Raw genomic sequence first — 13876 nt, 5'->3', positions numbered from 1 at the left:
AGGATCCTGGAATCATGACCCGAGCCGAAGGCAGAGGCCTCAACCCACTGAGCCACCCAGGCGCCCCGACCAGGTTTAATTTTTAAAAGTCATTGAGTTCTGAGTGAAAGGAATTCTTTCACAGAGGACACATCAAGATAACCTTTCTTCTCATTGTGTTTTCGTTTTCTGTTCTTTTTCTTTTTTTTGGAAGTTTAGGGAGAAGTGATGGGAACAAAATTTCTGAATATATTAAAAAAAAAAAACCTCATTTTACGGTAGGACAAAGTGAGGGACGAGAATCCCTGGGATCAAAGATATAATAAGGTAGGAGACAATGTTTTCCCACCTTAACAAAGGGCATTTTAGAAATCAGTGTATTTGTGTGATTGAGATATGGCTTTCCACCCAATTTTGTTCACCTTCTCTGTTGGAATAACTCACCCTCACAATCGCCTCTCGGATATTTGCCTGAGTTCAGGTGTGGAATTCCTCCTCATGACTTCCGAGAAGACAGGGAATCCAGGGGCTCAAGGAAATCATGATTTCGGACTCCCCTTTCCAGAGGCAATGGGGTGTCATGTCCAATGTGGTTGCTTAAAGAGAGAATGTTCCCAAACTCCCTTGATACGTGCTATCTTTTTCTATCAAAAAAAAAAAAAAGATTTTTAACCATCTTTGCTGATGAATAGTTTATGGACCAGAAAGTGCACACTGAAAATTTGCAATAAAGATTCTAGAAGTTAATGGATTCTGAGAAATGCATGTAGGTATGTAAAGATCATCCCAGCCAGGATGTAGACTATGTTCATGATGGAATTGGTTTCGTTCTTTGGTGCCCGGCTTCTGTCACTACATGTAAAGGGATTTGAGACGTGTTCACATTGTGGATCTTAGTAATTTGGGTTCTTTTTTTGGGGGGGGGGGGGGGATGCAGAACCATCAATTCATTGGTTGGTAGACATTGGGGCTGTTTCCCATTTCTGGTCATCATGATTTAAAATGACCTGGACAATCACAGCTTGGTCAATGAGTAGAAATATGTGTTTTAATTTTCTTGGATGAATATGTAGGAGAGGCATTATAGGGTGATATGGAAAGAGTCCCTTTAACTTTACAGGAGGAAAGAAAAATCAAATTATTTTCCAAAATGGCTTTCTAATATTGCATTTCCACCCCCCATGAGAAACTTCTTGTTCTTACACATCTCCAGCACTGGGTAAGGCTGCTTGGTTTAACTTTGGCCTCTCATGGTAGCTCACTACTTTGGACTTTTTTTTTTTTTTTTTAAGATTTTATTTCTTTTATGTGAGAGATACCATGAACGGGGGAAGGGGAGAGGAAGAAGCAGGCTTCCCGCTGAGCAGGGAACCCAAGGTGGGACTCGATCCCAGGACCCTGAGATCATGACCTGGGCCAAAGGCAAACGGTTAAAGAACTGAGCCCTCCAAGCGTCCCGGTAGCACACTGTTTTAATCCGCTTTCCTAATGATCCACGACATTTATTTCTTGGAAAAAATGTCTGTTGAAAGAGTTTGGGCATTTAACTGATTTTAATTGTATTATTTTTCTTCTTATTAGTCAGTTGTAGATCTTCCAATTAGGACGCCTGGGCAGCTCAGTGGGTTAAGCCTCTGCCTTCGGCTCAGGTCATGATGTCAGGGTCCTGGGATCGAGCCCCGCATTGGGCTCCCTGCTAAAGGGGGAGTCTGCTTCCCTCCCCACTCTCTCTCTCTCTGTCTACTTATGATCTCTCTCTGTCAAATAAATAAATAAAATCTTACAAAAACAAAAAAAAATGTGCACTACTTATTTGGTAAATCTTCTCTCCTAATCTGTTGGGTGATTTTATCACATCGCTAAGTGTCTTTTTAAAAACAGAAAATTCAAATACTGACGAAATACAATTATTACTTATTTTCCATGCTTCTGTGCATCTCCTCTCCGGGAGATATTTTCCTAATCGATCATGATAAACAATTTCCTTTAGGGTTTCTTGCAGAGCAGTTATACTTTTAGTGTTTATATCTGAATTTTGTCAATTGATTCATCTGCTGTATTTATTCACAGCAAATGATTCGTATCGTTCATTTTTATGCCATTAATAAGTTGAGTCATACTGATGGATTGGTGAGTGGGACCCCAGTCTGATACCCTTGTGGTTCCACCCAACGTGACGAAGATATGGGACTCTTTTTGCACAATCCTGGACCCTCCCTATTAATATTCTGTTAAGGATTTTGCACCTAGATTCACCAGAGATCTTCATCTGCAGTTTCTTTCTATCATAATACCTTCTTTTTAGGTTGTGATAATACTAGCTTCATAAAATGAGTGGTAAAGTATTTTGTGTTTTCTAGATGATTAGACATGCCTTTGGAATTCATTTTTCTGTATCTTTTTTTTTTTTTAAGTTCTACCTAATAAACCATCTCTTCTTTAAGTTTTCTTTGGGGAAATGTGTTTTATTTGCAAAGTTGTTCAATATCCACAGGGTTTTATAGGTTATCATGTGTGTGTCTGTGTGTGTGAAGGAGGTTTCATAATTTGTGTCTTTCCAAGCATTTATTCACTTGATCTGTTTTCAAGTTATGTGGTTCACAATACTCATCGTTATATGAATATTTCTAAAGTCTTTCGTAACTTCTCCTATTTTGTTTGTGTCTTTTTTATTTTTTCTTGGCCACAATGGCTAGAAATTCACCAATTTTATGATGCTTTCCAAAGGGCCAGCTTTTGATTTAATTAGCTTTTATCTATTTAACTATTTTGTCACCCATTGATTTTTTTGCTCTCAAGTTTACTATTTATTTTTCTCCCATTTATTCTGGATTTGATAGGCTCTTATTTTTCTGGCTTTTAAAGCAGAGGCTTAGATCATTTGTCTGAGAATGCTTTTCTAACGCACCGACTCGAAGATGCAATTTTTCTGTTTCTTTCCCTGCGTGCCACAAATTGTAAAGTGTTTTGTTTCCATTTTTACTTCATTGAAAACACGTTTTGCATTAAAATTCCATCCAAAGGCACTAAGGTTTATGAGAAAAATAAAGAGTAGAAAGATGAATAAATATGAAACAATAAAGATTAAACAACGAAAGAACAAAAAATGGAAAGGACACAAAAATGCGAATGCCTTGGTTATTTTCTGCAAACTATCAGCTCTAGTTCTTGTGCAGGAAGATGGTCACTGATAAGGATTCTGAAGTCTCAGAAGGGTGGATGGGGAGACGGGCGTGAGGGTCACACTGCAACACATTAGCCCACATCCACCGAGGGCTTAGAAACCCGTCTGAATCTCTTCCTTTCCCCTGGTATTGTGATTGTGGATCGCTGGGAAGAGGAAGATAAATTGCAAGCTGGCGTTTCAAGATTTAAACTGGGTTTGAGGTTTGCCACACACGAAAAGAAATATTTCCCCACCGGGTCCCTTTCTGCTTCATTTCCTTCCCGCAGTTTAGAGCAGATTAATGTGCTCTGAGAAGGAGGTTGGTAATTACCCTGTCCTGCTGCTCCACTCAGTTATGCAAACAAATGCATGCACGGGGGCACCAGGGGATGGAGAGCAGCGTGGGCCTCCTTCAGTGCTCCCTTTCCCTAATTTGTAATGTCCTGTGTCCAAGACCGATCTGGGTGTCTAGCCAGGGAGGGCTTTCTGCAGGTGTCTGCATGCAATCAGCAGATCTTCATCCATCTCTCACGGATTTCCTTAATTGCCGCAGAAGATTCTCACGGAAGTGTCCACCTTGATTTTCAATTGTAGCTCACGGACTGTTTTTCAAGATATCGGTGTCTAGTAAATGTGTTTTAATAAGGCCAAAAACAAAAAGACCTCGTAAATAAGACTGGTAGGTATTTTAACAAAGGCATCACCCTGTAAATAATTCCATCTGTCCATAGATTGGTTACAGGGATGGTACAATGCAGGCAGATGTCTTTAGACAGGAAAGGATGACTAGCCAGGAAAATAATAAAGTGGTAATTGTCACTAGTGTCGGGTCTGTACCATAGACTTCATGTTCAAATTGTTATAACATCCCTATGAATTCCTAGATCATTTTGAGGGGGCCTATCCTTTATTAAAGTGAATTACTCCTAGACCTGGCTCTGATACCAATTTGTGATTGGAACTGATCAATAGTGACAAAAATCTGTCTCCACATCAAAATCTATTTCAGACGCCCCACCTCTATATTCTGCATACAGGAAGAAGAAAAAAAAAATAAGCTTATTTTCATGGATACCAGTCATTTGATAGCAACCAGGAATGTCATTAAAATTTTGTGTTTATGTATGCCTGTGGAAATCACATTTATGCATGTTCAAATAAAATAACATTCCAGAAAACACTCAGTAGAAGATTACCCAGCAATTCTCATCCTAAGTATCAGACAGAAGGCAGCAAGCAGGTGTTTCAACAAACACATGTACATGGATGATGGTGGAATTACTATGGACAGAGGCAAAAAGGTAGAAACAATCCCAGTGTCCATCAACAGACAAAAGGATGAATGGGATAGATTCTATCCGTTTGACAGAATATTGTTTCAATGCAAAAAGGAACAGAGATCTGATACTCCCTCCCTTGAAAATATCTGCTAAGTTAAAGGAGGACTCAAGGCCACAGAGTACATGATTCCATTCATGTGAACCATCCAGAATTGGGAAATTTATAGAGGTACAAGGCAGAGGCGTGGTTACCAGGGGAAAGCAGGAGACAACTCCAAGAAGTGACAGCTTACTGGAAGATGGGTTTGCTTTCAAGGTGATAAGGAAAGTTCTGGAACTAGATGGTGGTGATTGTTGTACCACTTTTGTGACTATACTCACTAACACTGAGTGGATAAAGATGTGATAGATATAGATAGTGATAGATACACAGATAGATAAGTGATAGATATTGACAGATAGATATTGGTAGGTACATACATAGGTACACAGATACATAGATAATAGATACAGATAAAATAAATACACGGATAGATGGATGATAGGTAGATAGATGCATAGATAGAGGATAGATGATAGATTAGATAGAGGATGGATAGATGATGGATGAAAGATTGATGGATGGATACACATATACATAGAGATAGATGATAGATAGATAGATAGATAGATAGATAGATGATAGATAGATGATAGATACCAAGATGATAGCTAGATAGATACAGAGATAGATAGATACCAAGATGATAGATATGATAGATAGATACATAGATAGAGTATGTAAATATATATACACAACAGAATATTATTCAGGCACAAAAAGGAAGGAAATTCTGTCATTTGTAACAACAGGAATGGACCATGATGGTATTATGCTTAGTGATGTAAGCAGACAGAGAAAGACAAATACTGTATAGTCCCACATATACATGGAATCTAAAAAAATAAAGCCAAACTCATAAAAACAGAGGGCAGAATGGCTGTTGTCGGGGGCAGGGTGGGTTGAGAAAATGGGGAAATGTGGTTTAAGTCTACAACTTGTAACTAGTACATGATTAAGTTCCACAGATCTAATGCACAGCATAGAGATTACAGTCAATAATACCGGATTATTGACATCAAAACTGCCAAGAGATGAGATCGTCAATGATCTCACCCCAAGGAAAGAAACAATAATTATGTGACGGGACAGGAGTGTTAGCTCAGGCTGTGGTGTGTTAGCTCAGGCTGAAGTGTTAATCACAATGCAATGTATCAATGTACCAGATCGTAACACTGTACACCTCAAATTGATACAGTGTTCTATCTCAACAAAAATAAAGGTCAATGGAATGCCTGGGTGGCTCAGTGGGTTAAGCGTCTCCCTTCAGCTCAGGTCATGATCTCAGGGTTCTGGGATCGAGTCCCGCGTAGAACTCCTTGCTCCACAGAGAATCTGCTGTTCCCTCTGCCTCCGCTGCTCCCCCTGCTTGCACTCCCACTCTCTCTGACAAGCAAATAAATAAAATCTTTTAAAAAATACAGGTCAACAATTGTAGACTTTCACATTGTTAAAATTCTAAAGTCTATGCTCTGTGGTTTTTACCAGCATGGAAGCTGGAGAAGATAAAGAATTATAAATGGTGGAGAGCAGCATACCGAGATCTGAGTTCACACAATGAATGATCAGCACAGCTAAACCAAAACACGCATTTCCTGGTGCCCATCCTTGTTGGATTTATAATTCAGACACAGAAATAATAATACTAATCACACCTATCTTTCTTGAACTGAATTTTTTAAAAGATCTTATTTGTAAGGAATTTCTACACCCAACGTGGGGCTCGAACTCACAGCCCTGAGATCAAGAGTTGCACAGTCTCCCAACCAAGCCAGCCAGGTGCCCTGCCCTTAACCCTTAATTCTGGCAAAAAGGGTAATAAATATCCCCCTAGGAATTTTTTTCAAGGTCCAATTAGGAGGAAAAAAGGAGGAAGGGGTAGCTTGAAAATTATTTCTGCTTACTTGAGAACATGAGATGAGACTGGAAAGGTGACAAAATTTTAAAATGGGAAATTTGAGTCCTAATAAGATCTCTGGTAATTCATTTGGCGTTTTTCATCCTCACCGCCTTTGTTTATGAAATAGGGATTATTTAATGCCTAGGATGAATGGGTCATCCCATATTGTCCCTCTACTTCGTATCAGACATTTTCAAAATATACAGTGCCAAAATTTTAAAAAACAAAAACAAAAAAAACATGGAAAACTGCCTTCGCTTTGCAACCACAATTAGACAATGTATCTGGAAACTGTTGCAGAATTGAAAATGGCAATCAAGTATTACTTCTCTCTTTTAACTCAGGAGAAGGGAGGATATGATGATTTTTTTTTTCTTAATGTTGAATGAATATGGATAGAAATGTTTTCTGTTGTAGCGTTTACCCTTTTGTCCTATCTCAGCACAAGATTATAAATTCTGGTTTGTTTTCTTCAAGGCAGCAAGTTCACTGTCCCTGCAAATGCACCGGCGTAGGCTGGACCCAATTGGGCAATAAATTGGTGGACTGTTGGGAAAAATGGTGGAGCTAGGAGATACTTAGACCAGATGATGATTGACTGGCCCTCTAATCGCAGAAATAATCTTTTTCTAAGCATCCATAGTCTTGATGGAATAGATTACAAATCGATTTTGTATGTTATGTTGTATATGTTACAAACGTGGTTCAACAATTCAAGGACATGAGTATTAGGGACACATATATAAATTATATGATTTATAATTGACAGCACACACACACACACACACACACACACACACACACACACACACATATTTAATGTGAGTAAAACTGGAAGATTTAGACCTTAGAAAATGGACAGGTATTAGCCCTTTTATTTACAAATGTGAAAGGTAGGAGAACACTCCTAGTGGTTCCAACTAACATAGTCAATTTTGTTTTTAAAAAGGAGAACAGGGCACCTGGGTGGCTCAGTTGTTAAGTGTCTGCCTTCAGCTCAGGTCATGATCCCAGGGTCCTGGGTTCAAGCTCCGCATCGGGCTGTCCGCTCAGTGGGAAACCTGCTTCTCCCTCTCCCAATCCCTCTGCTTGTGTTCCCTCTCTCCCTGACTCTGTCAAATAAATAAAATCTTAAAAAACAAAAAACAAAAAACAACAAAAAAAAATGAATAGGAGATCAGTTTTGCTGTTCTCCCCACACCTGAAATTTCTTAGGAATTATTTTTTACATCAGTTGTGTGAGTGGCCCAATTTTGATTGGATTTCCATCACCTGTTTCCTGGAAACCCCAGTTCTGGTTTCTGGAGAAGTTTCTGGAGCATCTGGTGATTCTCCATCACTCACTGACTTTCTGGAGGCGATGCTCTCTCAATCATATCTACCAACACAAAGTACAGAGCCTCGTCTGATCTCTCAGAAACCATCCAAAAAAATATGTACTTGCAATGAGGGGGTGGGGGGATGAGGGGGGGGAAGTCCCAGCGACCCACCTCAGAAGAGCTGATATGGAAAATACCTCTTGAAGAACTCTACAAGGAGATCCTTGAAATTATAGCGCTCCACTACAGCCATGGTCTTTACAAAGAGATCAATAAGGAGGACTTGGTTAATTTAATTTAATGTTTTAGAAGTAGTTATTAATTAATTTATCCACCCATCCACCCACCCGATCTGGCTAATTAAATTTAATTTGGCTATTTATTTATTTGTTTATTTACCCATTCAGCCACCTGCCCAGTGGACTTGAAAACATTACACTTAGTGGCCTCCGCTAAGATCCTGAATGTTGTGAAATCTACCCAGAGCAGGTGTAAACTGTTTTCTTTTTACGCCGGGCTGAAGCAATGAGATGATTCTCTTCATTTCTGGGAGGCGTGCATTGCCAAGTGTGATAAGCAACTCATGCTCTTGGCCGCCCAACCCAGCACCCCATCTTAAGAGCACTGAAATCCTGGGGAGCCTGGGGTTGCTCAACTGGGCTCTTCCCGCCCCATGGAGGCAAGCTACACTCTGGGGTGTTCATGGTCTTTTCATCCAACATCTCATCCAAGAGGTGTTCATCAACATCCAAGAGATGAACATCTCTTCATCCACATACCCTTGGTCTGTGGACAAAATTCCTTCTATTCATGGTCATATTGGTATTGTAGGTTAAAAGGGGGGAATGATCATATTCTGCCAGTCATTGGCTAAATGAACCCAGAATGGGGAATACTTCAACTGTTTTGTGTGCGTGTCTGCAAAGTGGGCGGGAGAGGGAGTGGAGACACCCGATGCTCCCCAAGAGGTCTAAGTGGGAATGACGAGAGAACATATCTCTACTGTGGCTTGTCCTTGACCAGAGTCCTGTCCTCAGAACAGCTCCACACCCCAGCACAGAATTGGGACCCCTTCCAGTGCCAAATGCATGATAACAAGTTCCACCCGTGTCCTAACAAAGCCCGTTGCAATCCCATCCAATTTAAAGGACTTTGTGACATAATGTAATTGTGTGATGTTCTCGTTTGAATCACAGTTTATGAAAAAATATGTTGTAGACTCTCAGATGTTTCAGGATCAAACTTTCTGCAAAGGATGTTTACTTAACTCACATTAAAGTCCCTATGAAATAAAACCCAATGGAATTATGCATAAATCATGAATCAGATCAACAGAGAGAAATACTCAAGTGTTTTGTGTTATAGGTTTTAATGAGAATTCCTCTTTTATCTCATGACTTATTCTCATAAACAGGAAAAAAAATCCTACACTTGCAAAAAACAGAATGAACTGCATTTTAAAATACTTTCAAATTCCACTGTAATTAAAAGAATACTGAATTTTTATTTAATATAAAGCAATTTGAACACTTTCTTGTGCTGATCCACTAAATATATGTGTGTCATCCTAACCTCATTTGCATTGATTTCCAAAGCTTCCTTTTAGTGGGTTCATTTTATTGAGGCTAGGAGCATTTTGTGCTGTGAAGACGGAGTAACAGTTCGTGAGGCTAAGTTTCTCTGGACGCCATGGGAAAATGGGGAAAACACACACACACACACACCCCCCACACCTATTTTCCAGTTCCATAGGCGAGCATAAAGTCTGAATATTATGGTAGAAACACAACATTCCCTTTCAATATTTGACCTAAGGTATATGTTCTAATTTATGAGAAACAATTGCTCAGTTCATTGGCACCATGGTCTCTAGGTTTCATGCAGCCAATGCCATGGGTTCAGATCACCCAAGAAAGCCCATGAGAAATGACAATGGACTTTCCAGGTCTGGAGGCAGTGAGATCTCCAGGAAGACGTGACCATGTCTAACCTTTTAGCAAAGTCACATGGACTTTGTAGGAGCTCTGGATTGAAGATGGCAGGATGAGATGGTTATTGTAAAAGGCGTTTGGATGCGCGGCATTGGACAAGGTAAAAAAGAATGGGTTCAGACATAAATAAAAATTTATGGGGTCAGACAGCAGTTGGGGCTACTCCAGCATCTTGAGAAGGAACCTTGGACGGAAAGGAGTTAACTAACAAAGGAATCAGGTCACTATATAGTGAAAGTAGGTTATTGGATGCGCTTCTAACTTACAGATGGTTTTTAGGACTTGGAGATCTAGATGGCAGACCCTAAGGTAGAGTGTGTTATACAGAATGATTCTGTATTTAGGTGTGCAGAATCAGAGTGAGACTGGGGAAGCCTGCCCCAGGGATGTCCCATGAAGTTCAGGGAGGTTGGAGAAGGTTCTTGTAGCTGTTGCCATCTTACAGCATTGCCAGGACTGTGGATCTTGTTAGTAAGATAGAAGATATTCGTTGATGGAAATATTCGTAAATGGAGCAGGACAGAAGCAAGTGATGGGGTAAGGGTGAAGGGGGCAAGAATGCAGGGAACAGCATATCATGCCAAGGGAAGAGCAAAGCTCATTTTATCCAGTGTCTTTCAGGCACTAACTTGTCATAGACCTCATCCGTTCATTTCTTAGATCCTGAGGTCAAGTGAAAATTCTTAAATGTGATGAAAACAAGATTGTGTGTTCTTTGCCTTCATATCCTGCCAAAACACCTCGTTGGAAGCACAGAAATTCTCTGAAGTACCTCACTGTAACACAATGAACTATGGAAGCCCCCGTGAATTTAAATGAAGAGACCTTAAATCAATGCAAAAATGCAAATCTTGGAAAAGTGTCTGGCCATTATACTGAATTACAGAGCACACATTCAGGAACAAAAAATTCTAAGTAGGGGACGGCAATATGGACGTTCACTCAATCTGTCTCAGCCAGAATTCTGCGTATATTTTTCAAGAAACAATATATTCAAGGGCCAAGAAAACACTATTTGTTGCTGGAACGAATCTGTCAGTTTAATGAGAGGGAGACCTTGTAATTCAAAGTGAAATATTAAGGAGCAACTTTAAGCTGAAATTAAGTACTCTATGTTAGTAACTAAGCTTCTTTTATAGAGAAATAATTCAAGAGGTGATGTCTTTCTTTATAAATTTTGTGAGGTTGATCTATTACTTGAAAGGAAGCATGGAAACGATTACAGTTTGAGGGTAAAATGCAAAGATTTTAAAAGTAAGTGAAATGATATCAATGAAAATGACATCATTGATGATTTCACTGGGGTGTTCCTAGAGAAATAGCTATTCTGTATAATCCCGCTTCTGTAAGATCGGGGTAATAAAAGAGTAAGGTCTATCCATTTGTATTGGAAGTGTCTATCAGTATGGAAATTATTACCAGTTTAGTATACAGAAAACAAAAATCGGGGTATGTTCAATGAAGCTTGTAGATTAACCTTGAATATTTTTCTTTGTATTTGAGATATTATCATCTCCTGTTTTCATGTGCATCTAGAAACACTTCAAACAGAAGAAATCCATTTCTCAAAGTTATCTCAAGTCTTCCTTCACTTCTTTGTTTGACATGGAGACCCAAATTATATTTTTCAGACTATCTGCCTTTCTCTCATTTGGAATGGCAGGGAGACGGTTGGTCAGCATGCTGTTGAATGTATTGATTACCTGTGTGGTGACTTTCTAAATGTTTGCAGGGTACGTCAAGTGTGAACAATGCTGAAGATAGTAAGTATGGTATCTGTAAGGCAGCTGACATTGTAGGAAATGCCTCAAATATATAGGAACAAGGCTCCTTTCCTTGTTGTCATAGCCTGGGACACAGCGTCCTTAACAGTGTGTGGTTGGTCTGGGATGTTTTCAGCATCTGAGCAGAAGCACGCTTTCTGGATGCCAAATTTACTGAGCATTGACTAATCAACCTAATATACATCAGAGACAGGTCTCCAAAAAATGGACTCTTTTTTTCAGGAAAATTATCCATTTTGGGTTTTGTGGTCAGCATTGCCTTTCACCTATCTCTCTAATGTACACACTTCATAAATAAGTTTTTTTTTTTAAAGACTATAATTCTGTTAAAGGAGTCTAAGCTAAATTTAACTCTCCTTAATGCAAATAAAAATGTAATTTTGACTCCTTTGAGTAAGTAAGCAGTAAAACCCTTCTTTGGATGTAGACTGGAAAGCATTGCTGAGGTCAGCGAATTTGAAACCAGGCATCTGGTTTACCAAATAAGTGTAAACTTCCAATATCTCACTTCCATGCCCGTGCTATGCCTTTTGAACTGGGTTTATCACACACCTATGCTGTCTCAGATGAGAGGATGTCTGAAGATATAAAACCTTCAGGAAGAAACATGTTCCAACCCCTTATTAATGTTCCGAGCTGTGTGTATTTTTCATGGCTGATGCATTTCGAACGTTAGGAAATGAAAGTATGAGGGAGAAGAGACAAAATTATCTCGTGCTTGATAGATACATCAATCAAGGTTTGTGCCCGCAGGTTGAGATCGCACACTATTTTTAGGGAGACGTCTCTGTCGGTTGGCAATCATGTTTACACCTGTTTCTAATTGTATTAATTTTTCAGGGTGGCACTAATGCATTTGCCCAGGCTTGCCCAGAATGTTCCGCATCCAGGAAGCAGTTGGGCGTTCGTCTCATTGTTAATGGATCTGTCTTTTATATTTGCTACGCTTTGCACGAGAAGAAAACCTGTAGATGGTTTCTGCGAATACATGTGCGGATGGTTTTTAGATAGTTTTTATCACGTTTGCCGGTGGTAAGAAAGCGCAGCCTTTTACTGAGAAACAGAAATAATTACCACGCTCCACAATGTGCATTTATGCAACATAAAAGTCATCTTCTTTATAAACCTACAGAGAAATGAACAACACACATGCAGGCACACTCCGGCTGCCTTTTCCAAGCTTCTTTATATACCATTAGCATGTAGGGTCAAGCCAGTATTCAATATTCTGTTTCTCCCCAGGAATGACATTTCCTGCTCAACATGTTGAATTATAAATGTCATAATGCCAAGATTTAGGATTCCATATAACATTTGAAAAAAAAAATAAAAGTTGAGAAAGGATGTATTTTATAACGTGTTTGGATCCAGCACACAATTTTAGCAAAGACCTAATGAGATGTTTATTAGTTGCCTATATTTAGAAAAAAAAAATAATCTTAAGAGAATGAGCTTCAGTACCTAGTTCACTAAGAGCCAACAAGCCAAGCGAGTAATAAATGAAGGAAAATGCAAAATGAAGGCAAATGGAAGATACAATATTATATTTTGAAAGTTAGAACTCTGGTACTTCCACTATGGTACAGAAAGAGGAGGTAGTTGGTTGAATATTTACAGGGAAAATGAGGAAGAATGGTTTAAAATAGTCAGAGGCAAACAAACCATGATCTCAAAGCAATTAGTGTCCAACAGCAACTTCATTTTTAGGATGTGATGAATAAGACACGGTACTTCCCATAGAATGCTGCTAATTTCTATTTTTTTTTAAAGCTTTATTTTGTTAAAAAAGAGAGAGAAAGAGCATGTGTAGAAGAGATGCAGAGGGCAAGATGTCAAGCAGACTCCATGCCGACTTTGAAGCCTGACTTGGGGCTCAATGACCCTGAGATCATGACCTGAGCCCAAGTCAAGAATCGATAGCTTAACAACTGAGCCATGCAGGCACACCTGTTCATTTTTATCTTTGATGTTCAATAAATTAAAATCATCCATTTAAGTAAAATAGACACATCATTTGTCAATGAATGCTTGTAGAGATCTAATTTCTGCCTTTGAGCTGTTCCTGAGCTGATTTGTGATCAAAAACATTAACCAAGATGCAAAACAAGAGACATTTTAGAGTTTCTTCATATTGGGAATAAAGCCATTCTTTAAGAAAAAAAAAAAAAAAGTCATATTATCAAAAATAAAATAAAACTAGTAGGTAGAAATCTAAAAATTTAAATATATATATATATAATATATATATTTTTTAATTTTTCATACTGAAAAATAAGAGACATTTTAGAGTTTCTTCATAAAGCCATTCTTAAAAAAAAGTCATATTTTCAAAAATAAAATAAAACTAGTAGGTAGAA

Source organism: Lontra canadensis, unplaced genomic scaffold (genome assembly GCF_010015895.1).
Source record: "Lontra canadensis isolate GAN:19392208 unplaced genomic scaffold, GSC_riverotter_1.0 scaffold68, whole genome shotgun sequence".
NCBI classification, from domain to species: Eukaryota; Metazoa; Chordata; class Mammalia; order Carnivora; family Mustelidae; genus Lontra; species Lontra canadensis.
The sequence above is the reverse complement of the archived record's forward strand: the minus strand, read 5'-3'. Positions refer to the sequence as shown.